Source organism: Corvus brachyrhynchos, unplaced genomic scaffold (assembly GCF_000691975.1).
Source record: "Corvus brachyrhynchos isolate BGI_N302 unplaced genomic scaffold, ASM69197v1 scaffold324, whole genome shotgun sequence".
Lineage (NCBI taxonomy): Eukaryota > Metazoa > Chordata > Aves > Passeriformes > Corvidae > Corvus > Corvus brachyrhynchos.
The window spans coordinates 1,197,253-1,220,892 of record NW_008246067.1 but is presented as its reverse complement, the minus strand read 5'-3'; the positions used below and the strand labels follow the sequence as shown (position 1 = coordinate 1,220,892).

At 40.7% G+C, this 23,640-nt stretch overlaps 1 protein-coding gene across 1 annotated transcript in view; it reads left to right on the top strand.

Moving 5' to 3' along the window:
• Nucleotides 1-23,640, top strand: part of PARP8 (poly(ADP-ribose) polymerase family member 8) — a gene marked incomplete at its 5' end in the record, with an annotated part of 124,510 nt that overhangs the window by 30,540 nt on the left and 70,330 nt on the right. The window lies entirely within an intron of this gene.

Below are 23,640 nucleotides of genomic sequence, written 5' to 3'. Positions count from 1 at the left end.
AATTTATGTGGTTTTTTCACAAGATAGAGAAGCAAGATGGCATGGAATCTGAATAGTATTTTTTCATGCTGCTCAGTCCTGAGAATTAAATTGGTAGGGACTGTTAAAAACAAGTGTTCTTCTGTCTGCTGGCTGAGGGTGCCAGAGGCCCCAGGTCACCCAGGCAGAGCTCAGCTGGAATTCTTCTCATCAGACGAAGTGCTGCACTTCATCTAAACATCCTGCTTTAACTGGGGGAGAGGGACAAGAATTTTTTCTTTCAATCTTCAAAATAATCTCCAACACCCTGACAGGACTGTGCGCCATTTGCCATTGGGTTCTTCTGGTTTTCTTTCCAATGACTTCCCCCCCGCCCCGCTCCTTTTCCTTCTATTAATCATTGTGAAACACACCATCAGCAAAGATGTTTCTGCCAGACTTCTGACCTCACCATATCTAAATAGGTTTCTAGGGTGAAAAGTTTATCTCTCTCTGCAAAGGAGGTGACAAGCTGTCACTGAAAGTACAAGATTGTCATCCTGATCAGTTTGAAATTGAGGAGATGACAAATAAACCTTTCTCAGTTCTTGTGTGTTGGGGTGTAGGGCATGAATGGATTAAAAAATACTCTGAGACAAGAATGTGAGGATCTTTCATATTCAGCCTGAGGGTTCTGTTCTGATTTGCCATTAAAAGAAATAAAGTATAATACAATACCCTGAAAGAATGGTAAATTTTTAAACCCTGTGCAGACAAATCACGCTCTTCAGTGATATATTGTTTTGGACGTTCTCAGCTGAGGAGAGATTGATATACCTGCAAGTATTTTAGTTGAGTTATGACTATTCATGTTCATGACTAATATGAAATCTGAATCCCAAATGAAGATGTAGTTGGACAGTGGTCCAGTGAAACCTGAGTTCTCTGAAGTTCTACCGATCTTCAGAAAATAGTTGTCTCTTGTCCGTTGTTTAGCAGAGGGTAAGTGTTTAGTTACTATTTCTGTACTGCAAACTCAAACAGATATGGAAAGTGTGTGGTCTGTGTTTATAACTACAGATTTACATGGTGGATGTGTTTCATTTATTGTGGCTTTATTCCTAATCCTGGGAGATACACGAAGGGTCATTTCTTCTGTAAGGTCAGTTTAGAATAGTAACCATCTAGATTTTCCTGGCTTAGCACCTGCATTTGTCAAGACTTCAGAAGTGACAAGGTTCACCAGGAGAAATAACCCTCCAAATATGACAGCTGTCAGTGCTTTGACTGTGTGAGTAGTTTCAAGAACGTCATGGATGAGTTGGAAATGCAGTGAACACAAAACCTTAGTATTTCTGATGCACTGTTTTGCAGTTTGAAACCTCTCATGTGCCTCTGTTGTTTCTTTTTTTATTTTTGTTTTGTTTAGTTTTGTTTAGTTCCTTCATCATATCACACACACACATTAGTCAGTCTTTTTACCGACCTCTAGGACTGCACATAGCAAGAAGTCTCTGGGTTATTCTCATGTTGGGAAGTCTGGGAAGTAATCTGTAGATGTGTATTTGGTAGTGATTTGAACGATGAAGAGTACGAAAAGGTATCTTCAGATCTGTGCTCAGATCAGCAGTCACTGGGCTGAGGAGTTTATGCACACAGGAGACTGATTATTCTGTCTGCATCTTCAAGGCTGCTCACACAAGTGCTCTCTGAAAGCACTGCTCTTTTAGGTATACCTGTGGTTGCTTCTGAACATTTTTGTCTCTGCCTGAAAGCACCTGTCCTCTCTCTTTGTGTGATCAGACTTTGATCTTTTCCCCTTGTAAGTGTAAAATCACAGTCAGTCTGAAAGACTGTACTATCTCAGATAAAGATCTATGAACCATGTCAAATATTTGTTACTGAACAGGTTTAACTGGACATCTCCATTCAGTGGTTCTAACAGAGAATGGACTTGGTGCTGTGTAATGTTTAAACTTGAATAAATAAGTAAGTTTATCTAGTAAGTAAGGAGAGAGCATGGGAAGGAATTCCTGAGTTGTCACAGCCAGCCTTATAAAGAAGTGACTTTGCAACACAGCAAAGCACTAGAGAAAATTGTCTCAAAGTAACAAGGCACTTAAATTAATGTATATTCATATTTCATTGAAAATTAGCATATATAGCTTCCCTCTTAAGCTAAGAAAAGGAAGATCTTGATTTCTGTTTACCTACAAAGCATAGGACCTCTTGGGGTAATCTGAATTTGGATAGCCTGCTCTATGGAGAGAGTAACTTTGCCTCTTTCAACACACAGAAATATTTCTTTTTGATGCTAGCTCCTTCCATAGTGCCAAAGAACAAAGTGTGCTGGCCTGCCCCTCGTGTAGCCTTGTTCTCTCCTGTCTGTGGCAGGCAGGGAGGCACCCAGGGGTGACAGCAGAATGGATGCTCAGAGTGTGGAATGCAGCGTGGCTCTCCAGGTTCTGCTGCAGGGATACTGCATACTGGAGGTGTATAATAACAGGGATACTGGAGAGCAAGCAGTGCCCAGTCCCTCTTACCATTTTATGAGAGTTTTCTCATCCCCATTGAAACGAGCTTCTCCTAGACCTCAAGCTTTCAAAAAACCTCTATTTTTCTGTCACCCCTTACAACTCACTGGAATTTCATTACAGTCACTGCAGGATGAATGCTTTGCCATTGCTGGGAAAGACTGTGCCTGTGCTGCTGAGAAACCATGAGTCAGCTTGCTCAAGGGAAGGTGGAGGAGGCGAGGAAATCTCCTTTTATGATGAAGCTTCCCACACTTCCTGCTGTTTCTGTTTTGGGCACACTGGTTCAGAAGCTGTGGGCTGTTTTCTGCCTGACTCTCAGTGTGTGAAAATTGTTCCTTCCCTAAGAGGGATCACCTACTTGTCCTGATAAGAGGTGACAGTATCCCTTGCCTTTCCCCATCTAGAACAAAAGGGATAATCTTTCATCTGCACTCGAAGCGAAGCATAATGTCATGGGGAACTAGGACAGGAGAAAGCCCTTGCTGAATTCTGTAGAGTTTCAGAGTCCAGCAACATTACAGAAGTTTTCTGAGCCACTCTTTACTCTGAGAGGCTCCTGTTTAGTCTAATCCAGTAGGATAAATATATTCTCATTAAATTCACAGGGACTCTCATCCTAACTTAACTAAAGCGTGACTGGACTCACAACACTAGCAGCAAAAATTTTTTTTGCAAATAACATACTATACATTTGTGTAGGTTATACAGTAAACACTCCCACTTCTGCCTCTTTGTTTGGAAGGTCATATTCTGAGGGTGAGTACAATCATATAATATGATTCTGGATAAAAATGATGACAAAGAGGTAACAAAACAGTGCTGTTCAGTTCACTTGCTGGAAACATATTGCAAGTGCTTCAATTACATTTCATGCTTGAGTTGAGAGCTGCTACAATAGTGACAGGAGGAAAAAAAATAGAATTGCTTCATTTCTTTTCTCCCACCCACGGACGTTTCTCAGTGTGGAAAATGAATCATCAAGAAGAGGTATTTTTACTTTGCAACAGACATTAGAGAAATGTTGATCTTCGGGCAAACTGTATGTCAACTGATCTACTAGTCAAAAGGTCTGATCGTGCTTGCACAGATTTTACTTCCTTTGGAATCACTGGGAAGTCACAGCAAGAAGGAACCAACACAAACTCCCCAGAATGCACAATCACCTCAGGAGTTCTTCCCACTGTGGCAGCTGTATGACATGGCTGAACTGAGGGCTGTGCCAAGCTGCTGGAGTACGAGTTCTGCTTTGATGAAACTGGGGTAGATCCTCAGCAGAAGTTGATGGTCCCACGCCCCTCTGCAAGCACTGTCCCAGCCCACTGGCGGTGGCATGATGGGTCTGCCAGGACAGAGCCTGCTTGCCGGCTGGGCCTCAGGGACACTGGTTACTTGTGGTGGTGGAGACTGACGTATTGCAGCTTTCAAGAAGTTTTTTAGAAGTCTCTTGTCACAAGTGAAAAGTTATCATGAACTAAATCATGAGCTGGCCTCTTGGTTTGAGAACATAATCAACTGGGATGTCTATGGATGCTGCTGTTAGCTGTCTGAGAATCTGAGCACTACTACTCCAAGTCTACTTTTAATTTGTATCTAATTTTGGAGTGTAAGGTTTCAATATAACGTGCAACAAACATAGGGCTTTTATCTCTCATTTTCAAAGCATTTTGCAGAAGTGGAAGAGGAAGCTTGAGGCTCAAAGCCATGTAAAGAAGTTAATCAGTTGCCAGGTGCAAAGTGCAGGCCTCACTCTCATTTGTTCTCACTCGGCCACACTTTTATTCCTCTAAGCTCTTCAAAGGTGCTCATGGCTCAGATGAATGTAAAGCAACAAACCTTCAACCACAAACTAGTATTTCTTGCCCCCAAACTAGTATTTATCACTCAAAACTTATTTTTCTGGCAAGCCAATGTGACTTTTGAATTAATGTTTTTCCCTTTTACTACCTTTTACTACCTTTTACTTTTGTTAGTATTTACTTTCAGGTATGAGGTTTGCACACCTGGAGAGCTTTCTATGTTGTTCTGTATAGGGTTTGCATGGCCAGGTTTTGGTTGCAGGTGGACTAATGGGGTGATTTCTGTGAGAAGCTGGCAGAAGCTTCATCCATGTCCAGCAGAGCCACTGCCACTTGGCTCCAAGATAATGTGCTGCTGATCAAAGCTGGGCCTATCAGAAATGGTCATAACACATTTGTGATATTTAAGAAGGGAAAAACAAATGCTATTCCACAGATGTAATTGCAGCCAGAGAAGAGACGACTGAGAAGATGTGAGATGAACAACTCTGCAGACAGCTGGGTCAGTGGAGAAGGAGGGGAAGGAGGTGCTCCAGGTGCTAGAGCTGAGGTTCCCCTGCACCCCATGGTGAGACCGTGGTGAGGCAGCTCTGCCCCTGCAGACCAGGGAGGACCTCAGGGATTCAGAGATGCTCCTGCAGCCTGTGAGAAGACCCACAGTGAAGCAAGTGGATGCCTGGAGAGGAAGCTGTGAACCCGTGGGAAGCCGGGACTGGAGAAGGCTCCAGGCAGGGACCTGGAGACCTGTGGAGAGAGGAATTCATGCTGGGGCAGGTTTCCTGGTAAGACTTGTGGGACCCACACTTGAGCAGCCTGTCCTTAAAGGACTGCGCCCCATGGAAGAGATCTATTGTCCATGGGATAGACTCATGTTAAAGAAGTTCATGGACAATTATCTCCCATGGGAGGGACCCATGCTGGAGCAGGGAAGGACTCCTCTCCCTGAGCAGTGGCAGGAGCAATGTGTGATGAACTGACCATAACCCCCATTCCCTGTCTCCCTGAGCTGCTGTGGGGGAGGAGGTAGACCCCAGGAAGGAGGGACATGTGGAGGGAAGGTGTTCTTAATTTTAATTATCGTGTTCTGATTTTGATTAGTAATAGAATTCAGTTAATTTCCCTGATGTGAGTCTGTTTTGCCTGTGATGGTATTTGATGAGTGATCTCTCTCCCTGTCCTAATCTCATGAGCCTTTCATTACATTTTCTCTCCCCTGCATACTTGTGGAGGGGAGTGATGGAGAGGCATTGGCACGTACCTGGCATCCAGCCAGGGCTATCTCACAGTGGTAACTGATCTCTGGAAGTTTGTTAGGGTATCCGTAACAATGCTGTGGTGGCTATATAGTTCTTCCTTTTTGGATATCACGTAAGGAGTTGACACTTACTTGTGTAAATCCAGCACAAAGACTGTGTCTGCCAGTAGTTATCGATTGTGATAGCCTGCCCGGGGTGAGGCTGACACAGCTCGATGCCACTAAGTCCAGCTGGTAGTGAGGTTCAGCATGTATTCCCAGACTATACTCATCTACATCTCTATATGCCTGTCCCCCCATCCTGCTCACCAGCTAGTCCAGCTTGCTGCTCATGAGGGGCTTGCTGCCCATGCTTACCCAGTGCAGGGCAAGAAAACAACAGTTCTGCTGACACAGGACTTGCCTCTTTTATTCCCTTGTCCCTGGGTTTTCCCGTGCTTGTTGCTATTACCCTGTCCCTCTGTTTTGTTGCTGTCCAGACCACCCTTGCCCACCTTTTGTCCTTCCCATTGCAAGACTTCAGGAGTTCCCAAATGCACTTCACAGGAGCCTCGTAAAGTGTCCCCTGCCCTGGCAGTAACCTTGCAGTCTGCAAGATTCTGCAGGAAACATCTCCCATTGACCCCCCCGTGTTGGGTGTCAGCTCCCAGCCATGGAGCTGGTAACTCCCTGGCTCAGCTGTGGCTTCCCTCAGACTCCCTGGGTCAGACCAGGCTGGTGGGCTACCTTCACTGACTGGGGTCACTGTGACTGGGGATGATCACCCAACTTGCCAGCAGCCTGAGTGCAGTGCCAAGAGTCCCCATTTCCAATACATCTGTTCAGTGCTTCACCATCCCCAGGGAGCTGCATGTTGCTGCCAGTAGCTTCAGCTCTACATCTTGTCATAGGTGTCCATGGTGAGTGAAAGCTGTGGAGATCTCCCTCAGCTGCTGAGTTGCACTGACTCATCAGGCTGTTTCCTTATGTTTTATCTGTTTATTAATAATGTTTACTTTCATTTTTCCCTAGGCAGAACTGAACTCCTTGAACCCTTGTGTCAGTTTATTTAAATTAAGTGTGATTTGAGTGCAAACTGATTTGGGCAAATTACAATTTTTTTTCTCCTTTTTCTTCTTCTGTGGCTAGGTCTCTTAATGGCTCATATAGCACTTGCATGAAAGCTCACTTGCATTTCTTGTGCTGGATTTTCACTTACTAAAACATCCCCTTGCCTGATCCTCTGTGAAGCTTTGTAACCACATGGAAGCAGTTTTTCCCTATGGAAATGGATGTCAGGGCTCCTGTTGGGTTTAGGAAGAGTTTTATTTAGAAATGTAATTGCTAGGCATTCCCAGTTCATGTAACTCTCCATGTCTTTTCAGGCCCACATGTTTTTTGGGTTAAAGCATACCCTCTCCTCTCCATCTGTTCCCTTGCCCTCTGTTACAGAAGAGGGGCTGGCATGTTGTTCTCAGGTCTTTCTTAAGGAAAGGAAGTTCATTTGTGCCTGTGGGTTTGAAAGAAGAGGTGCAAATAGAGAGACAAAACAGCTTTTGCCTTAGAATTCTGTTTTTCTGAGGGCATAAGATCCACTGAGATCACAGAAGGGATTGCATGACCCTGAAGAGAAGAATGGAGTCCTACATTAAATATTTTACACACCTAGACCTCCAGTTGCCTGAATCAGCTGTACTCTTCTTTTTTCATATTCAGATGTAGGTTTAGACTGTAGTTTCTGCTTGCACAAATACTTTGATAAGAACAAATATGGCTCAGTGGAAATACATTGTGAAAGTAGTTGTTGCCTATGTTTGCCTACTTTATTAGGCACATTTACAGTATGAGGCATTTCTGTTTCTCTTCTGATCTAATATAGTAAAAATAGTACATCAAATTAAATTAGCTTCATTTTATATTTACTCTGTAGTGGATGTAGTGTCTTGCAGGATCTACTTTTTATTTTTAAAACAAATCAAACAAATGAAACGTAGTTATTTCCCGGTAATTTAATTTCTTTCTAATTATAATTTTTTGAGGCAAGTGGTTTTGATATTAGAAAGATGTAGTATGCATTATGCTGATGTTCATTAGGTTAGAATGACATGGTGAATTCACAGAAGGGGAGGGACAACAAATTGTTTGAGAGATTGAATTTAAATTTCCGTAATTCTCATTAAAGCCTGGATTCATTAGTGAAGTATATCAAACAAGAGCAATTTTCTTCCTCACATTTCTGTGTGATGTGTTGCAAAGAATGTTTTCAAAAGAAACGGAAGAAATTCTCTGAAGCAGAGGATTTGTTTTTCTGTAAATTTAAGTCACATAGCTAGCTCTGTATGATCTTTTTCTTTCAATTTTGCTTACCAGTTTTCTGTAGCATTACTACATCTGTGGGCTCTGTATTGGCTTTGCTGCTGTTGTAAAGCTTTTGTCAGTTTGGGATGGTGGCTGTGGAAGTGTGCTCATGTTCAATAAAGTCTTGTATGATTGCATTGTCCCAGTTATAAGAGGTGTAGCTATACCTCTGACTCCCAATGGAATTACTTCTTCTTCCCATTGTCTCTTATGCTACATACAGACATAACATCAATGAAATTCCAAGCTTTTTAAAAATCACACTGGTTACTACACATCTGGTTTTCTTTGCAGACAGATTAGCAAATGTGAGGACTGTAAAATCCCCTTGCTTTGAGAAGCAGTGGCAGCTGGATGATCAGCTGCTGTGACCTGATGTTTAGTGGAAGTTCAGTAAAAATGTATAGGGAGTGTTCCAAAGTCTTTATTTTATTGAAAATACAGTCACTTTCATTGTGAGCCTTTTTGCTCTTTTGAAAAATGAAAATGACAGGGTTTTGCAGTTTGCAGAGGAGCAAAGCTTTGTTGTCTTTATCACTTGGATTTGTGTTGCATAACGTACTCATAGTTGTATACACCTAGCTAAACTAGGCAGACAGTAGATGTGACATTCTGGTTGTATATCTGATGGCTTGAAAATCTGTGGCAAAAAACTCAACCTACCTATTGGGAAACAAGTAGTAAATCACCTATTTGGATTGAAAATACCTCTATTTGGCAGGAGACAATCAACAGGAAAGGCTGATACCCTGTGGATAACAATAGTTTTGCTTCATTGAATAACGTGCTGTGAGGAAGGATGGTTTCCATCTTGTACCTGTGATAGAAGAGATCTATTGTTATCTAGCAGAGACTGTCTGTGGAACTGGCAGAGTTCAGTGTCATTCTTGAATATTTGTTTTCCACCTATAAAACAGAATCATCCCGGTTGGAAAAGACCTCCAATATCATCAAGCCCGACCACCAACACAGCACTTCCAGGCTTACAACCAGACCACATTCCCATATGCCACAACCCTGTGTACCCTAAGCTCCCCCAGAGATGGCAGCTCCACCATCCCACAGGGAAACTGTGGCTTTCCCACCAAGACATTGTCCCGACACCTTTGATGGTGTTTCCACAAGTGCAGAGGCCCAGAAAGGCTGCAGCTGAGAACAAGAGCAGGAGGTATGTCCTTTGGTGGTCCACCAGCTACGAAAGTCAGGAGGAGGGAAGGAAAGGCTTGTTTCTGTTCTCTTTGACTCAGAGTTTTGAATCTGAGTAACTTGGGAGGACATAGTCAGTGATTTGTGTGGTGGTGGTTTTTTTTGCTTGTGGTTTGGGTTTTTGGGTTTTTTTTGTAAAGCTTGAAATTTATTTGCTTTTACTATGAACACCATTGTTATTAAATGTTGTTAATTAAAGCTTTTTGATCTGATTGAATCATTTAGGCTAAATTTTGTTTGAATTTTCCTTTGAGCACTGAGGATCATACCCTTAAAAGTGATAAATAACCTTGTGCTCTCACAGCTCTTGCAGTTGGAACTGAGAACACTGCATACCCCAGGAGGTGACTGGATCTTCATGAAGCCAGGTCACACACAGTCTAGCATAATTTAAAAATAGGATGAAGGTTTTCAAATGTGTTTTGGTTAATACGTCATGGCCTCTTCTACAGTAATAGTTCCTGTGGCTTAATTTACCACCAAAAGTGTTTTGTTAAACAGTAAAATCTTGCTATATTTTTCAAGCCCTCTCTTACTTGTGTCCTGTTGTGAAAGAAGGCTGCTATTTTTCCTTTCAGTTTTGCTGGCACAAATAAGTGGTACAGCTTTACTGTTCCATTTCACCACAGGCAGCAATTTCAAATGGTTATACCACTTCTTTTGGGCTTAATGACGCTATCAGATGATGGAAAGTGAGTGACCTTTCAAAACAGAGCGAACTATAATCACTCTGCAACCGGTTCCTGGTTTTCTTTTCTGGAAGGAACAGCCTCCGCAGTAACCTTCTGGCACCCGAGGGGGCTGTGAGAGAGACGGGTGTTTATTGATCAGGTGCTCGCATGACTCACATCACCAATGCCTCTGTGATAAACAGTTCTGTGAGCAGGTGAGCAGTTTGACCCATGTCTGCTTGTAAGTTCTCCAGGGGAATTCTTTTGAGATTAAAATGTGGTGTACCCATCCACTTGTGCCAGTATTACCTGAAGGTTTTTCTCTGTGAACTCTCTTCCCTCGAGATCCCAGGCCTCAAATTTGGGAAACAATCTTCACATGTGCAGATACTTATTGGCTCTCCCTACTTGTAACTATTTGCAGTTTGGTGTTTGTATGTTTTGTGCGTCCTGACATGCCTTAGATGACATTCCGTATCTTGGTGAAACTGACCCAGATTTTAAGATGCAGATGTCTGAATCAGGTTTTTTTAATCTCTATATTTAGGTTCCTCTGTACAATGGTCTCAGTAAACACGATGACAAGCACTTGCAGCTGCATTACTGTTTCCACTGATGCTTTATGTGGAGTCTGGGCCACTGCTAGCTGAGCAGTTCTTCTAGTCACTGCAAGTGCATGTGGTATCAGTGAGACATCCAGGACAAGTTATTCTTCAGTGTTTGATCCTTTCTTCTTTCATTCTGTAGGTTAATTGGTTTTGTTGTCTTCAAGCCATCTAATTTTTCTTTACTTTAAGTCTTCCAAGCTCTGTCTTTATAAAAAGGCTCAGAGGAGATCTTCAGATTAAGAGCTCTGTTGTTAGTGAAAGGCTTACTGGTCTTAATCTCACATTAGTGGAAGACTGAAGTTTTCTAGCTGTGTTTACTTTGATTCTCTAAGTGTACCAGAAATGCTTAATAATAAAATGCCTGATTACAAAACTTATGTTTTACAGGTTGTTTCCCATCTTCTGGATGCTTTCCAAATTTTGGTGATGATTTTGGTGGGTGAACATGCTAAACAGTGCAGTCAGAGCAAAGAGTAAGGAAGAGATGAAGGGAGTACATCATGCCTGACATTTTTTAATTGCAGATTTTCTCATGAAGAAGCTGATGGAAGGATAAACCTTCACTTTTTTTCCTGAGAGTTTTGCCTATGAAATTTCATGGGACCAGGATATCATTGTGTGTTCTGAAAAGCATGTAGCAATTTTGAGTACCTTAGCATGAGTCCTATTTTAGCATTTTCGCCAAGGTATTTACATGCTGGCCTCATAAGAAGCGCTTAGGTAGCCAAATCCCATTTAAGATACCTAAATTTCCATTGAAATCTGCAACAGAATGGAAATTTTTATACCTTTTGAGTACATTGCATTATCTAAAATGGCAATTATGTACTGATGGTATTTTCAAGGGAATATAAACAATTTAGTTTTCTAACTGCCATTTCTGCACAATTATTGTTGACTAATTATTTTTAAAATCTGGACTCTAAGCCCCTTTTTTTCAAAACAGCACACATGAAAGGTAAATCAGTGACTGTAAAGCTTTGTAGTTACGGATCGCTTTTTGAAAAAGTGTGTATTTTTTCTTCCTGGGAGGCATATAACAAGACACAGCTGGGAATAGAACTATCTCTGCCTTTGCAAGAGTACAGGGGCTTCCTAAACCAGTGCTTCATCTGACATGTAATTAGTTTATTGAGAAGACAAGGATCTAATTAAGACTGGTAGAGGGATTTTTTAATTTTATCTTTACAAATTAAAATGGTATTTAAAATCTTAACTACATGTTGGGATAGGGTACTAAAGTTATCTGTTGTTTTTTGTTCTATAGTTTGCTTAACGTTTTCTGTAGGAATGTCTGTCAGACAATATTCAAATATGGTTTATTTGGGTATAGTATAAAATTAATATTCTGTGAACAGTCATGCATCTTGAAGCATTCTTTGACTCAAGAACAGCCCATATATTAAAAATTGTTCTTTATTAGATGAGCTGCTACTAAATATACATAAATGCAAAAAAAAAAAAAAAGTTCAGTATGCTTTCTATTGCTTTCTGTCATGAAGAAGAAACAGATTGTGTGATATTCACAACTAGCTAAAATTCATGACAAGGTGGAAGAACTGTTTCAGATCCTCGCCAGTGCTGCCACTTCAAATGTATAAAAAGCTCTTGAACTGAAATACCCTGCTGCTGTTATTCTGCACCCTATTGAAATATAGTACTGGGTTATGCTTTGAATTTTTTCCCTGAGTCACACTGAGAGTTGTCAATGTCATATTCAACCTACAGCTTTGCTCTCTGAGCTACTAGTGAGAAAGGGAGGTAACATTTTGCTCATTAACATTTTACTCATGGAAATTAGCAATAGGAAACACAGTTGTTAGTAACATTGCCAATGCAAATTTTTTCCATTAATTTTACTTAAACTCTTTCTTCATCCTGGCTTTAAATGGTTATGTGGTTAATCCTCTACCCATTCCCTGGAAGACTAACACAAAGTTTAATGGGGTTCTCCGTTTCTGATACTCAGTCAAGTTATACTCTTTCCTCCAATTTCACATGGATATGGCTTGCCATTTTCTCCTGGGCCATCATGTTAAAATTACACCCATCTTCATGTTAGCACTCTGCAAAACATGTTGCAGCAGTCATCACATTTCCTACCACACTTGATCATTGATTTACCATACTCTGTGTACCTGGCTGTCTGGACCCACACAAATATTCTTGCTCACTGGCCATTCTTCCAGATTTGTGCTTGTTTCTTGATGACTGCTTTATTCCCCTCAATTTATTGACATCTTTCTAATGCCAAGGACACCAGGACTGAATGTTGTGCTAGAAGTGTATCTGTGCCCTCAGACTGAAACTCTCATACCTGAAAGGAAAGGAATAAAAAAATATTTTCGTGTCATCTCATACTGAATTTTCCATTTTATTTGCTGTTTGTGAATACATGCTCTTCATGACCATGGTGTAGTGGCAGAGATAGGTATCCCAGTGAGGCTCCAGGTGTGAGGAATGACCTACTCTGCTTTGCATGTTGCACCTTTCATCACTGTAATTCTTGGGTCTTTTGGGTGGAGTAGGCAAACGCCACTGGCATTTCCCCAGCCATGTAGCACCTTATTTTGTGTCTCTAACCACAGAAAACAGAATGGTTTTGACCATGTTAGTGTAATGGAACAGGAGGATGAGCCAACCCTTCAGGTTTGCAGTCAGTCCTTGCAGCTGTGTGCAGGAACAGCAGCTGTTGCCTTGGATTTAAATGTGTGCAGGATATGGGTCAGTGCTGTATCACAATCTAGCCATTTTCTTCACCGTAATGATTTGAAGATGGGACTGTGTGTACCTGTAAGCAGTAGATAAATAACTGGCTGTAGGTATGCCAGTGGTGCTGAATTGTGTGAATGGATTATATTGGCATAAATAAACTGCTATGGGCAATTTCACAGGTGACTTGTATTGAAAATCTTGCTCTGTGGGATTTTGTTGTGTTGAATGTGTGCACTTCTAATTTAGAATAGTTTTAAAAGCAATAGTTTGACATTCAAATAATATATTTAGAAGTTATATTGAATTTGTACTAATGATAATGGAAGTTGCAAGTGTGGAAAATAGAGAAAATAATAATTTTAGTTCATAAATATAGTATTTCAGCTGTACCAAGAAGTACTGAGGGCTGACTTTAGGGGGAAGGGGAAAAATTTGAGTTCTGTGAGATATATCAAAGAATGGATGAGAAAGACTATTTCAATTTGTTACTTTTTCCCTGCACAGCAGTGCCTGTCACACACCTCATTAGATAAACAAGCAAAATGCCAACTAATTAATTAATGTCTAGAGTGGTCGAAGAACAATGCCTGAGACTTTCCTCCTTTGCTGTGCACTGCATGCAAAGTAAAGCAGCCCTTCCACTTGTTACAAATATAATGAAGTTAAACAGTGAATATCTCCAGGAATTTTTATGGGCTTAATTTTTGGTTTTCATAACTGTTAAGATGCTGAAATAATAAAATTATCAGGTAAAATTTCCTATGACAAGCTCCTCTCTTGTTAAATAGCTGTAACTGTTCAGTTTGCAGTTTGCCTTGTGTCTCTGCCTTGGGTTTGTGGTTGTTTCTTTTTGTGTCCTTTTATTTTACTTTTAGAAGATTGCAACACAAAGGCTTTGTACAGGGCTGGACAAGGTGTTTCTGTTCAATTAATCTGAATTGAAAATCCAGTTACTTGAATTAGAACCACGGTAGCCTCAAAAGAGCCTTCCAATAGGAACAATGTGGGTCAAAACCTCATGGCTTTAAGATAACTCTTAACTGGCTTCAAAAAGAGCACATCACAGTCTCTTCTAACAGCAGTACTCCAAAATTAAAAGATGGAAGCTGAAGAGAGGAAAAACTTTCTTCTCTGAACCCCACCCCCCAAAAAAACCAGCCAGAAAAACCCCACAAAACCACAAACACCATCCAAAAAACCCCTCAAAACCCCCTGAAAACTCAAACCAAAACACAATCAACTTCTAGAAAGCACATGGTGGAAGAAGATGGACCTCATCATATAAATAAGGTGCCCAAAGGCACATGATACTATGTGCTGCTCTGGCTGCTGCTGAGCTGGGCCAAGAGGTTACTGTCCTGAGTTTGTTTGGTGCTGTGTTTCCTGGGGAAGACTGAAATTGAATGAAGAGCTAATGGGAAACATGCAGGGAGAATTCAAACACGTTGGATCAGTGGAGAGAAAGAAGAATACAGAAGTATAAAATGTATCCATGTGAGAAGAGGGAGCTGGACCTGGTCAAACAGGGCAACTTGACAAACCAGAGGCTTTAGTAGTTCTTAGTGAATGGAAGAGTCTGATTGTGGACAACCTTGTTTTGCACTTGTAGACATATTTGGATGTAGCTCCTTCCAGAGTGACACACAGCACATACAATTTTTCCCCCTCCCACGTGTTCCTGATTTGCTAATTTTACTTTTAGAAGTGCCCTCATGTTTGATGGAGTAATGATCAATCCTGTAGACTTTGATGTATTTACTATAAGTTGTCGTGCCTTTTTCATTGGAAGCTTTGCTGAAGGGAAATGTTTGAGCTGCAGTTTTCTGTGTCCCCTTTATTTGAATGACATGCTAAATCAAGCAGGGCTTTATGAGTAACATTCCCTCTTTGATTCAGATGCACGTCAGTTTCATGAGAGGAGCAGTAGCTCAATTATTCTTAGTGACAAATGCAAACTATAACAATTTTGACTCAGCGCCTCTGTACCCCCGGGTTATGTCAAGAAACGAAAGCAGTGCCATTTTTGACGCACTGACACTGCTCACCTCTCTTTGGAGTAGTTCATGTCTGTCATCAGTAGATATGCCTGGGACTTTTCATATGTCATCACACACGCACGTTCTCCATCATCCAGAGGAAAAGATTACTCAGAGTCACTTGTTATTCTTTTCTGTATAATTGCTGGTGCATCACGGGAAGTTACCATGTGTGGTGAAAGGGGCTTGTCCACAAATTTCAATTCTTGCCAACCATCCATCTGTATCTAGCAGCAAAAAATAGCTGTGACTAATGATGGGTCACCAGTTGTCAGATCACAGGGAATACAGAAGCTCATTGAACTCTAAGGTGTTTCAGGAGATCTAAAGTGGCTTGAATATCTGTAAAAAAAATTGCTAAGATGCAGACATCTACATTCAAGACATTTTAAAGGGCACTTCAAAAGTTGTTTAGAAATCCATGAAGATTGTTTTAATAAAGAAGCTAGAAAATGGTATGGATGTGAAATGGTTGGCAGTCCAGTTGTGTAGCAAGATGCAAATTTAAAAAAAAAAAACAAAACAGGAAAAAAAGTGCTGAAAAAGATTTGCACCCTTTGGAATACATACTGAAATTAGTATCTGTTCATCACTACTGAAGTGATGAAGTACTTGTTTCTAGAAAATAACAGAAGTGTGGTAGGGGGCCAGAAGTCTTTTATTTTCTGTGCAACTTGCCTGTAGTCTTTGACAAGTACTAAAGTCTCCCTTGGACTTCAGTGGAATTTCATTCTAGTTCTGTATTCTGTAACAGAAAATATATTAGTCTTTAATACTGTGAGAGTATTCTTGCTGCGCTTGATGGACAGTCACTTTTTCCATAGCTGTGCAAATACATACATGAAAACTTAGGTCCGCCTCCTTTTAATTTTTGTCTCATTTGTGGCTTCTTATGCTTTCTCCCAGAAGAGAAGGTTGTTCATCACTAATCATTATTCTGTTTAATAGCATCAGTTTTAAAATCACTGCTTTAAAAAAGGTGGAAGTCCTGTGCTTCAATAGTTACTTCCTCATGTGAAAGAGCAGAAGCCCATATAATTATTTGTATTTTAAAATACCTTATACAGTTTTTTATTTCTAGGAGCAGGTTATGAAATCATTACTCTCTTCCATATTTCTGTCATGATTCTAGTGCCGTTTGTCTATCAGTGTTTGGAGATACATGTCACTTTGTGGTTAGTGTTTTATGCAACTGAAGCATTTACTTAGTTTTGTTTATGGTTTTGTCACATTACTGAGACTGTATTGTGAAGGTGCCCTGAGTGAATGGAGTGCAGCATGTACTGATTTGTATTGGCTAATATTATTCATGGATTCACTTAAGTTTTGTGAACTTTTTCTATTGTCTCCCTCAACTTCAGCAAGGCTTTGGTCACTGTCTCTCGCAGTATCCTTGTGGCAAGCTCAGGAAGTGTGGACTGGATGAGAGAACAGTGAGGTGGATTGAGAACTGGCTGACAGCAGATCCCAGAGGGTTGCTCTAGTGGTTGTACTCCATGGGTCAGTACTGGACCCAGTATTGTTTAACCTCATCAGTGGCTTGGAGGAAGGGGCAGGTGCCTCCCCAGCGAGTTTGCTGATAGCACAAAGCTGGGAGGACTGGCCAATACAACATAGTGTTGTGCAGCCCTTCAGAAGGACCTCAGCAGGTTGGAGAGATGGGCATAGAGAACCTTCTGAAATGCAGCAGAGACAAATGCAGGGTCCTGCACCTGGAGAAGGAATAACCCCAGGCATCAGCACAGGCTCAGGACTGACCTGCTGGAAAGCAGCTCTGCGGAGGAGGACCTGGGGGTCCTGGCTTTCATGAGCCAGCAGTATGTCTTTGTAGCCAAGAAGGACAATGATATCCTGCAGTGCATTAGGAAGAGCATTGTCAGCAGGTCAGGGAGGTGATCTGCCCCTTTACTCAGCCCTGGTGAGTGCTGTGTCCAGTTCAGGGCTCCTCTGTATGAGAGAGACATGGAACTCCTGGAGCAGGTCCAGTATAAAGTGACAAAGATGATCAAGGGACTGGAGCATCTCTCTTACGAGGTAAGGCTGAGGGAGCTGGGCCTGTTCAGCCTCAAGAAGAGACCACTGAGAGGGAACCTCATCAATGTCTGTCAGTGTCTGCAGGGAGGGGCTCTGCTCAGAGGTGCTGAGCAATAGGACAAGAGGCAGTGGGCAGTACGTGATGCACCAGAAATTCCATCTGAATGAGGGAAGAACTTCTTTACTGGCACAGGTGACCAGCCACTGGAAAAGGTTGCCTGGAGAGGCTGTGTAGTCTCTGATAATGGAGATATTCAAGAACTGTCTGGACACAATCCTGTGCCCTGTACTTCGGAGTGACCTTGCTTCAGCAAGGAGGTTGGACCAGATGACCTGCTGCTGTTGCCTCCAGTCTGACCCGTTCTGTGATTCTGTGATTTGTAATAGAATAATAGCATCGCTGAGGTTTGAAAAGGCCTCTAAGATCATCACGTGGCACAAGTTGCGCAACTGGGAAAGGAACAGCACTGCGCCTCCCTGAGTGTCTGCCACAAGTCTGGAAACCTCTGGGGCTCCAACCTATGGTTAAAGATCCTCAGGAGGGGCTGTCAGGCCACTGCACACACGCTCGCTATCCCCAGTGTGATGTTGAGCAGGATCACAAGCGACTGAATCCCCAGCGCACTAACTGAAGGCAGAGAGGATGAGAGGGATCTTCTGTATGGGTTCTGAAGGATTTTATTCCTCAGAGGTTCCTGGGACAAAAGACATTAACAAGAGAGGGTCCAACGGTTTTATAGGGATACAGTCCACCAATCAGGTTTGGGCAAACGGGAGGAGAGAGTACAAACTGACTAATCAGGGGGAAGGTGGGAGGGAGCAGGGAGAGAGGGACCAACAGGACCTTGAAGAACAAAGAACTTTCTAGAACATATGCATATTCAACAGGGTGATACAAATTAAAGGCCATATACATAAAACGGGTAGGGGAAATGATAAACCAGTAGGAACTTGATGGTTTCCATGGCAAGAGACTGTGGTGACTCATCAGAACCTTGGGCTGCTCAAGCAGGACCACCACGTTAACCACTAAACCATATTCCCAAGTGCCACATCCATACACCTTTTGAATAATTCCAAGGATGGTGATTCCATCGCTTACCTGGGAAGTCTGTTCCAATGCCTGACCACCCTTTTAGTGAATAAACAGAATAAAATTTGTGTTTCATAATTGTAAATGTACATTTAGAAATACATTCTAAAAGTCTCCATATTTTTTTTCTGAAGACAAATGTGAATGCCAGCAATAGTTGATTACAAAATCTACCAGATAAGAGGATCCAGAATGCTGCCGTAGGTCTGTGTATGTTTCTGAATATGAGCTTCAGTGGAGCACTTCCTCAGCTGCTGTGTGCTGAGTGGGACTCAGTCTTTCAAAAGCTCAAAAGTGGAAGTGCAGTATTATTTTTCCCATACTTCTATTGTTTTGTTAAGAGCTCCACTGAAATATGATGAAGGGTTTCTCAGCACAGCACTCATACATTCCAAGTGATGAATTATTTTACTAATTTACTTGTTCATAATTTGTTGAAAAACCTAACATCTGTCATTCACTCTTACTTGCGGCAGTTGAACACCAAATGGAGAGGTTTTATTAAGTTGCTTTGTCCTAGCTATACATAACATAGTAGTAATTTTTGCTTATTTTTCAGTTGCTGTTAAAGTTATTTTATTTGTTCTGTTTTCAGCATAGAATGAAATCGTTGTCTCCAGGCTGTGACTTTATAAGACTTGTCTTTTGGTGGTGTCCATTAAACAGAAGATACCTTTCTGCCGTAGAAAATTGCTGCTTCTGGCTTCTAAGTCTCTTCTGTTGCTATTTGCATGCATGTAATCTATGTACAAATTGGAAGAAAGGCTTAACATTGAAGCCTTTTACAGTGTGTTTAAATATTAGTTTTGAATTGTACTTCTTTTCACATAGTCTAATTCACATGAGATCAATTACAAAAAAAAAGCCAATTAATTTTTTTTTCTGTTAATTAATACATTTTTTTTGTGTGTAAATAGTGTACCTAGTTTTTCATCTGGTTGATACCTAAATGCCTTCCTCTCCTACCAGTTATCAAAGCACTTGTTCAAAGGTCATCTATTTCAGAAATGCAATTTGATAGTTTTGTTTGGGTGCAATCCCACAGTATGATTTCTGAAAATCATAATTTACACCCTGTATTTGTAATGTGATTTATTGTCAGGTTATAAAGTTTCAAACTGGATCTCAGAACAGAGTGCTGAGAATGGCTTGTGTTCATGGTGTCATGCTTTTTTGGATCCAGTTTTGTTTTGTTTGAGGAAAAAGGCTGGTGAGAAGTAAAGCAATGTGAATGGTCTGGTTTCAGGATCAAATGGTGGTCTTATTGAAGCAGAAAAGGAGACTAAAGTGACAGTGATAGAAATCCACTGAAGAATTCAGAAGCATTTTCAAAGATACGAAAACAAAGATTTGAAGATGGCAGTATTTACTGTATTACTACTGAACATTCATGAAATGTTGATCTACTGTGGCATGTTATGTGTAGATACTGAAGATGTAGGGATTTTGTGAGTTGATAGCTAGAAAGTGATAAAAGAACACAGTTTCAGTTTCATCTTTTCAACTGGACTTTATTCCTTTCTACTGCTTCACCTCAAAAAGAGTAAAAGCAGCATGTCTGTATCATGATGTACTTTTAGAAATATTATGTTGGTTATTAAAAAGGTCCTTTAGCCCAAACTTGTCACCAGCATACTTTTATTTTTTGTACTGGAGTTTCAGTAGTATTTTCTTCATTTCACCAACTTGTATAAAAGTTGACCCAGGCATATAATAAATACCATAGTAACATTTATTACTTCAAGTTTATCCGTAGCTTGCTTTGCTGAGGCTTAATATTCTTCTTAAGGTGTAAAATTTTGTGCATCCCATTAACTTACTGCATTAAATCATTAATGAGCTAGATCAGAGATTTTGGCATATCATAAACAAAATCTCTTCTGAATTCTGTAATTTCAGATGCATTATGATTAAGTCCTATTTACCCTTTTCACGTATTTTGTTACAGATTGCATTAGGCTACTATCAGATTCCACATGACAAAAAATCTTGTTTTCTTTCTTCATCAAATTTACAAGCTACAACATTAGGACATAGAGCTCTGGCTCTAATACAGATGACTAAAACTGGAATAGAAACTTGATCACAATTTCCACACTTAATAAGGCAGTAAGTCAGTTGCTGCCATGGGACAGAACTGGTTGAATTGTCGTAACTATTCCACAGACATAAATCCTTGACTTGCACCAGATGCTTCACACTGTTCCTGCTGTGCAAAACAGCTGGAAATTCAGCTTAAAGGATTTATTTCTTAGAGAGAAACGATGGGTGGCATAGAGCTGAGATAACCTGAATTGATGGGAAGCTGCATCCCCGGTACAGCATCACTGTTGTGGCTTCAGGATGTGTGTTCGATCCTGGGGTTTGTATCCTGATAGGTAAAACTATAGTTCAGGGCTCGGGAAGCAATATTACAAATGGATATAAGGAGGTGAAGCTAGTTGGTTTCCTTTTTATGAATGTGCTTCGTCACAGTAACTTTTGCTTTGCTGTCTTTTTCAGTTTTCATGAGTATTTTTCTTTGCCCTGGAGATGCAGTTTTTGGGTAACATTTTGCCTGGTAGTATAACCAGTTAAGACTCTCCACCCCTTTTTAACTAGCTTTGAGAAATTGTAGTAATGTCACATGCAGATGGATCTGCTTATTTTGTATTCAATTGGGAAAGATTAATTTGAAAAATAGCAATTACATGGTGCATACCCATCAAGTTGATGAATTAGTTCTCCAGTGGAGATGAACCCTTGCAGAATAATTTTTCTTTAGAAGGAATAGAATGGTTAAAGCAAGTTGGAAAATTCTTGCAATGAGACCCCTGTGAGTAAAATTGTTACTAAGCCAAGGTTGTTGATGTTAATATTATTTCAGGCAATAAAAAGTTCACATTAAAAGCTTGTAAGCTGTGAAATAAGACAGTTCCTACTAATTTCTCATATAGTACTTTACTGTTTGTTAAATAACAAAAATTTTACTAGCCATTTTGAGTATGAAGCTTGTTCTAAGCTTAAGGGTTGAGAAACATGTACTGCAGGATGTCTTCTGCAGAGGGTCTGAGCTGAAAAAAACAGAAATAGCACCATCATGGAGGCTTTGTTTACACCCAAGAGTTTAACCGTTCCTGTAGCTAAAGCAATACAACTGAATGAGCGATGGTGAATGTGTTTATGGGAATGGGAATAAATTATACTGCTATAAGCTGTATTTAGTAACTGCAATAAGGTTTTACAGAGGAACCGCTTTGCCAGAAGGAAAAATCACTTCCCTCACTGGAATAATCATGTTGTACTTCTCTGTGAGGGCCTGGCCTAAATTAATTCCAGTTGCATTTCTGAGTTCTTAAATGAGAAAGCTGCTTCAATAAAGTCTTTCTTTGGCTTTGGGAGGACTTGACACTGAGAGGTGTTGAACATCTGCATCTTCACTGAAGTCTGCAGTTTAAGGTGCTGTAAGTCATCACAGTCTTGTGTTTGTGGCTTGGCTCTAAATCTTGTTGAAGTCAGTGGGAGAACGCTTGGGTGGCTGGAGGACAGGAGCCCTTAAAGAGACCTTTGTTTGCCTGGTATATCTTGTTCACTGACAAATCAGGTGCGCAGTGAGTAGGAAGCAGTTTATCCTGAGAGCAGAAAAATTTGCCAAAGGGTGGCCATGTGTGACAATCACAGAGGCGAGCTGAGACACAAATCCAAGTTTTGTTCGGTAGTTTTATTTCCACTTTTTTGCTTCCATGGTCCACACATGACTAACACAAGATGACAAGCTGAAGCAATGCACTGCCACCTCCCTCTGGGACCTCAAGCCATTTATTCTCCCTATTGCTGGATTCACTGGGCCCTGGATCAGACCTAGGTTTGAACAGTCTGATTTGAGACTATTTCTAACTTGCATTTTCATTAACCTTTTAATTTATTCCACCTCACAAGACAAACAGTGTATTGTTTGGTTACTAGTTTCCATTTGGCAACACCACAGCTGCTGCTGCCAGAGATAACCACATGATGAAGAAAAAAGAAAACTCAGTTCTGTTGGGTTTCTGCACATGTGCACATTGCGTAAGCAGAAGTTAACTTTGAAGTCAAATCCAGCTTCAGAATTAGGTTAGGTTGCTGAGGTCCTTACCCAGCTGAGTTTTGAGTATCTGCACTCATGAAAGCTGTGAAACTCTTCAGCCCCTGTTCTTATTCTCAATATTAGAACAAACCCATACACAGAAATTCTGGAGGCAGCAAAGAGGTGTGCAAGCAGCCTGTCTAAAAGAGTAAGACGGAAGTACCTCTTTCAGTAGTAGAAGGAAGAAGTCATGGTTACAAACATTTCCAGAAGATGGGGTTTGGTGAGAACAGGCACTCAGTTAACTTCTCGGGAATTTTTTTGTGGTATTCTTTTTTTTCTGCACCACAGAGCAACGTTCTCTATACATGACTGCACTAAGAATAACATTTTCTTACTTTGTGATATTTCCCTATTTAAAATAGTGATATTTTAAATGAAGGCAGATTAACTAGATTTAAATAATCCTGTCCTTAGGGAAAAAACTACAACATGAGGGGATACAGATGCTGCTTATTCGAAATGCCTAAAAAATAATTGAAACATAAAAGTCATTAGATGTTGAATTTGCACAGTGATGGGATTTTAATCAGCTTGAGTGAGGCTGTCTAGGTGTGTGGCAAAATCTGTAGTCAGCTCTAATAAATACTCCTTCTGCTTCAATTTATAAGAACATTTGCAACTGTTGAAGAAAGAGGCCTCTTTGTGTCTTAATCAAACAATACATAAAATACTCTAGAATAGATGATGTGCAAAAACACGTGACGGAGCTGTGTGTTAATAGATTGACTTGCAGAAGCAAGTGTGAAGGACCTACTTTTTCATGTTGATTGACTCGTACAGTCACTGGATTGTGAAAGTGGAAATGATTTAACAGAAGCCCTTGAGAGAGAAAAATTAAAAATCATACCTGGCTTCAGTTTCTTGTCTACATGGAAGTGGTATTCAAGTCATGTGAAAAGATCCTCTGAACTGATTGTCAGCAGTTTTTCAGCAAGCGCAGTGCATACCAAAATTTCTTAAGAGGACTGTACTATCCTGCTTTGACTTAACTCACTACAGACATGAACCCACACCATGTATTATTTAAATGTGTAAGTTGCCACAGTTTATAAGATTTAGAATTGGAAAGAATATGAATTATACAACAGAAACCTTTCAGTGTGCTTCAGAGTTGAATGTTTTTAATGCAAAATTAAGATGCGCACTAAACTTTATACCAGAAGAACTTGGTGGGTAGTTGGATAACTGAGCAGACCATCACACCCTGAGCAGCACATTTGTCCTGCTCTCAGCAATGAGTTTAGTGAAGATCTCACTGGTAGGTAGGGACAGCAGATGTCAACTGA